The sequence below is a fragment of the Manis pentadactyla genome, chromosome 14 (assembly GCF_030020395.1).
Source record: "Manis pentadactyla isolate mManPen7 chromosome 14, mManPen7.hap1, whole genome shotgun sequence".
Classification (NCBI taxonomy): domain Eukaryota; kingdom Metazoa; phylum Chordata; class Mammalia; order Pholidota; family Manidae; genus Manis; species Manis pentadactyla.
Window position 1 is genome coordinate 22,873,276 of NC_080032.1, and position 6,300 is coordinate 22,879,575.

General features: G+C 38.0%; 1 protein-coding gene across 5 annotated transcripts in view; it reads right to left on the reverse strand.

Moving 5' to 3' along the window:
- The window catches only part of IFT81 (intraflagellar transport 81), a 192,928-nt gene that overhangs the window by 186,257 nt on the left and 371 nt on the right, over positions 1-6,300 (reverse strand). For 3 of the 5 annotated variants that reach the window (XM_036929264.2, XM_036929260.2, XM_036929255.2), the window contains exon 2: positions 5,630-5,718. The gene's annotated coding sequence lies outside the window, so the exon portion shown is untranslated. Of the gene's footprint in view, positions 1-4,928; positions 5,083-5,625; positions 5,719-6,093; positions 6,224-6,300 lie in introns of those variants that run through there. The other 2 variants (XM_036929259.2, XM_057491864.1) reach the window with 2 other exon arrangements.

A 6,300-nucleotide genomic window follows, 5' to 3' on the forward strand; every position in this document is an offset into this window, starting at 1 on the left:
GACCAAATGTCAAATGTGCTGGGACTTTGAGACACATTCACAGATACAGGTCCAGTTCTTCTGCAAGAACATCATACTTCCCATTTTCTCCATTTCAGTAATCTGTAAATCCCACCCACTGAATGGGAGAAAACATTTGCAGATCATGTATCTGGTAAGGAATTGTATCTAGAATATGTAAGGAACTCTTACAACTTAGAGACAAATAACTCAATTAAAAAATGGGCAAAGGACCTAAACAGACATTTCTCTAAAAATGTATAAATCGCTAATAAGCACATGAAAAGCTCAACATCATTTATCATTACAAAAATGCAAACCAATATATGTATACACACACTTACATATATATACATACACACACACACACACACACACACACACACATAGTTGAGTGTAGGTAAATTGTATTGAATATTAATTTCTTCCAGGGCTCCTAACAAGATACTAGAGAATATTTCTTTTTTTAAGGGACATGGGGTCTGACAGGGTTGAGATCCACTGATCTAGCAGATAGCAAAGAGGATTATCTGTGAGCAGCACACAGCCTATTTGATAAGAATCAGGTCTTTTTCTTCTATGTTTCACAACAGCTTCAGTAATGGGGAGAGCAGCCACAAATTATAATTTATTCCTCACTTTTGCTACCATCTTATTCTTTATTTAGAGGATGTGCTGTTTCTGGAGGTATATATAATTATACACTTGGACTACATGTATCTGTTATGTTATACAATGACGTATTTCACCATGTCTATGTGCCAGAAGAGTGAATCTTAGATCTTTAAATACCTGAACATTTAACTTAAACATTTTTCCTTGACGATACTCCTGAACAAAGGATACAGTTTCATCTGATTGGCCTTCTGTGGCTTAAGGCGATTGCAATAAACATTCTTACCATGTTATAACCAAATGATGCCTTGAGGTGCACCCAAGTCAGCACTGCTGGCTTCTCAACAGTCCCAAACTGAGGAGCTGTTGAAGTGTTTGGCTGTTTTTTATAGGAACTTGTTTCTTTTTATGGACTATTAATTTATTTGTTGCTGCTCTTAGTGGTGGTGGCCTCAGACAGTGCCTCCCACCTCTAATGTGCTGCATTTATACAAACATTTGTTTTAACACCCACATTACTGGTGACAGTACGTTTTGCATATCTTGGAACCTAGCACCGTAGCTGAAGTCTTCTCAATTTCAAGTTTCAAAAGTCTGCTAGTTTAAGGGGGAAAATGAACATTTATTATAAGGTTATGGAAGTATCTTAAGGGCAAAAGTGAACCAACAGGACAGAACCAGGAAGTAGAAACTCAGAGAAACCAAAGAGGCCATTTTCTTGTCTCTCTCGCCTGTGTGCCCCTTACCCCATCTGTTTCATTCTTTTGTTTCTGCAGACTCCCCTTCTCAGCTTCTCCAAGAACAGGAGAAGCTGCCACAAACCCTGAGGTTACATCAATTCAGTTCTAGTCATTTACAGAGAAAAAAGAGCTGCCTCTCTCCCAGGGCCACAGCCCAGAGTGCAGAATCAGCTTGGCCCTTTGGGATCAGGTACCCCCTGTGGTCCAACCAATAAGGTCACACAGTATAAAAATGGCTGCTGGGGCCACCACTGTGAGGAAGGGCAGTTTTCAGAGGAAGAACACTGTAGTAAACAGCTTAAAATGCAACAATGGAACCAGATAATCCAGACTGTTAGAGAACTTCATTTAAAATAAAAATAAGCTTATTGTATATCAATGATACTTAAAAAAAAAGTTCTATATGAGGGCCTAAGGTGCTCCCCTATGAAGAAAGGACATGAGGTATGACCCCATTTTTGTGTGGTGTGTGCTTTGTTTTTTTCTAAGGCCTTGGGTTGTCTACTCCATTTTTAAAAATTTGATATAATTCACATATCATGAACTTCACCCTTTAAAAATGTACAGTTACGATTTTTAGTATATTCACAGGGATTCTGCAATTATCACCATTATCTAATTTCCAGAACATCTTTATCACCCCAAATAGAAACCTCATACTCATTAGCAATCACTCTCCATTCCTCCTACCTCCAGGCCTAGGCAACTGCTCATTAACGTATGTTCTGACTGTATGGATTTGCCTATTCTAGGCATTTCCTATAAATACAATCATACAATATGTGGCCTTTTGTACCTGGCTTCTTTCACTTACCATAATGTTTTCAAAGTTCATGCACATTATAACATCTATCAGTGTTTAATTCCTATGGCTGAATAATATTCCACCTTACAGATCACATTTTATTTACCATCAGTTGATGGACATTTAGGTTATTTCCACTTTTTGTCTATTATGAATAATGCTCTAAACATTCATGCACAAGATTTTGTATGAACATATCTTCAATTCTCTTGGGAATATTTCCAGGAGTGAAATTGCTAGATCATTAGAATTGTCAAACTGTTTTCTGAAGCAGAAACCATGTCACTTAACCACCAGCAGTGTATGAGTTTTCTAATTTCTCCATGGCCTTGCCTTCTTTTTGATTGTTCATCATTTTGAATGTTGCCATGATAATGGGATGAAGTGGTATCTCACTGTGACTTTGATTTGCATTTCCCCAGTGACTCATGATATTGAACATCTTTTCATGTCCTACTGACCACTGTGTGTCTTCTCTGTAGGAATGTCTATTTAAATCTTTTGCCCATTTTTAATTGGGATGTCATTTTATAGATGAGTTATAAAAGTTAAAGAACTTTTTTTTACCCACTTAAAAATCTATAATTTGATGAGTTTTGACAAATATGTACAGTTGTGTAACCACACTAGAATCATGTCCATCACAAAAAATCTCCTTTGTACCTCTTACCCTTTCCCAGCCATTTCCCCCGGGAAACCACCAGTCTCCTTTCTGTAACTATGTTATAGTCTTTTCTAGAATTTGGTGCAGTATAGAGTCTTTGCATCTGGCTTCTTTCACTTAGCATAACCCTGCTGAGATCCATCCATATCATGGCTCTCAGTAGTTTATTCCTTTTGATTGCTTAGTGCTGATGTTCTGTGTGGCTGCAGCACACATCGGTTATATATTCATCACTTGTTGGGCTCTTTCCACGGTTTGGCTGGTATAAATAAAGCTATCACCTTTTCAATTCCACACGAAGGCTTATGTGGACATGGGTTTTTCTTTCCCTTGGGTAAATATATAAAAGTGAGATTTCTGAGTGATAAGTTAAGGGCATTTTTAGCTTTTTAAGAAACTGCCAAACTGGTTATACCATTTTACATCGCCACCAGCATGGGTGAGAGCTCCTGTTGCCCTGTCCTTGACATATACTTGGGTCTTGTCAATCTTTTTTGGCCATTCAACTGGAATATAGTGGAATCTCATAATGGTTTTAATTTGCATTTCCATTACAATGGTGAGTATCTTTTAAAGTGCTTATTGGCCATTTGTATACCTTCATTTGTGAAGTGTCCAAGTCTTTTGCCCATTTTTATAAATTGGATTGTCTTTTTTAAATTATTGAGCTGGAGTTTTTTTAAAAAAATGTAATCTGAACATAAGTACTTTGTCTTATGTATGTATTGTGAACATTTTCTCCTCAAGATTGCCTTTTCATTTTTTTGATGAGCAGAGGATTTTTTGATGAAGTCCAGTTTATCAAGTTTTTCTTTTATGATTAGTATATTTTGTGTTCTAAGAAATTTTTGCCTATCCTAAGGTTGCAAAAAATAGTCTTCTATATCTTCTTCTATCAACTGTATGATTTTCCATTTTACTTTTAGATCTATGATCCATCTCAAGATAACTTTTATATTTGGTGTAAGGAAGGGATCAAGATGAATTCTTAACTGCATAGATATATCCAGTTGTTCTAACACTATATAGTGAAAAGTGTGTTCTTTCTGCATTGAATTATTTTGATGCTTTGCTTGAAAATCAATTGTGTGTGTGTGTGTCTGTTTTTTACCTGTATTTTCTATAAAGAACTCTTAAGATATTTAAGATCCTAGACCCTTATCATATATAATTTGTAAATATTTTTCCCATTCAGTATATTGTCTTTTCACTTTCCTGATAGTATCCTTTGAAGCACAAAAGTTTTAAGTTTTGACAAAGCCCAGCTTATCCATTTCTTTCTTTTGTAGCCTGCGCTTTAGGCGTCATGTCTTTAAACCTTGCCTAATCCAAAATCCTGCAATTAAAGCTCTTTGTTTAAACATTTAGGTCTTTGATCTACTTTGAGTTAATTTTCTATATATAGTAAGAGGTAGGGGGTTTAACTTCATCATTTGCATGTGGATATCCAGTTGTTCCAGCACAGTTTGTTTAAAAGACTAATCTTTCTTCATCGAATTATCTTGGCACCTTTACTGAAAATCTTTTTTAAACTAAAATCCCAAGGTCGCTCAATAACTGACTACACTCAGACATACAACAAACACACAACTGAATGTGATTACAATGTACCCATGCAACAAGTCCCAACTGTAATCAGCAGTTCCTTTTACTTTATATAAACTTAAGATTACTCTGGCTAACACTTTGGATACATTCACTGTCTTGACTGTGGTGATGGTTTCACGGTATATACAAATGCCAAACTCATAAGACTGTACAGTTTAAATATGAGCAGTTTATTGTATGCCAATTATACCTCAAGAAAGCTGTTTTTAAAAAGAGATAAACTAAGAGCAAGAGTGCAAATGAAATTAACTTTCTTTTCCTAATCATGTTTCAGGATCAGCTTCTCCCCATGGGCCTTAGGATATGTCATCAAGTAGTGATTTAGGAAAACTTGCATTTCCTCACTTCCCTTAACTGACTTTATTTCAAGATGCAAGCAAACCATTTAAATTCAAGATTTGTAAGGCTGGGACCAACTTATTACTATGGGATAAGTAATAATGAGAGCTGGTAATGTGTTCTGATTCTTAAGGAAAAGCATTTTTAAGTCCCTTACCAATGAGAATTTAGCAACTGGGTTTTCCTTTTATACACGGAATTTAAGCCCAGCCAACTGCCCCAAACTCCATTTTGGCAGACTTCATCTGTCTGGTCACCTTCATATCTCTAGCATCAGGAACATTGCCAAGCACACAACAGGCACTCAGTATCTGTGAAATGAATTAATAAAATCCCAGTCAACCTGTCACCACCTTTCCCAGGACCATTTTGGGCTGAGGTAGACAGCAGCTCTGTTTTACCCTCTAATTCAACAATTCTCTCAAGGAGATACTGTCTGCTTTCTTCAAATTTGCTTACTATTCACCTTTTTAGATTTGAAAAAACAAGGTGGTGTAGCTTAGTAATATCACATCCAGGAAATGAACTGAAATATATCACAGATTATGCATAAAACCCACAAACTAGAAGCAATCAGATGACAGCAGTTAAGGAAATCATGGCACATCCTCCAGGAAGAGTGCATAGATTAAAAATGATCATTACAAGCCCACAGTAACATGGAAAACCAGTAATGTGAATCAGGAAATGAAAAGCACCATCATTGACTGATTAAACTAAAATTTTTATAGGTAATGATCTGCTAGAATTTATACTCCATGAAGGCAGGATGTTCTGTTCACTGGACAGTCTTTGTCATATGGAAGGTGTTTATTATTACTTGTTGAATGAATTAATGAAACTAAATATAAAACATACCTGAAGGTAATGAACAAACGTGGAAAATTATGTTCAAGAAGTAGAACTGTAGGTGTTTCCTCCACTTTCCCTCTATTTTCCAATTCCCCCTAAAGTTGGGATTAAACTTTTTCAGTTAAAAGACAGACACAGAAACTCATCACCTGGCTCTGGCTGCTTCCTCCCCCCGTCCTGCAAGTAAGGAAGCATCTGAACTGGAGTAAGGACAGGGCCTGGCTTCAATTCCAGGAAGGGCATTTTATAGGGTGTGTGGCTCCAGCAGGGTTCATTGGGCACCATCGTGATATTTAGGCTTTTACCCCAAAGGTTGAGAAGGCAGCACAACACCCCGGATCTCCTCCATTATAGCCTGCACAAATTTGGGTCACCGGAGGACCTCCTCTTTCTCCTATACTGCCCCCCTTCCTCCCCAGGTCACTCCTATTTCCTAGACCCCTAAGGCGGTCGCTCATAAACCCCCTCACCTTGGCCCTGCAGAGGGGTAACCCATTCCCAAGGGAGAGGTCACTCCTCCAGGGCTTTCTCCCCTAAGAGGGTCACACGCTCCCCCAGACCCCGGCCCTCCTGAGGGGCCATTCACCCACCCTTCGGCTCCTGAGGGAGTCAGACCTCACAACCCCTGGCTCCGGCCCCTCTTAAGTGGGGTTGGGGGTCGCTTGTCCTCCCCGGCT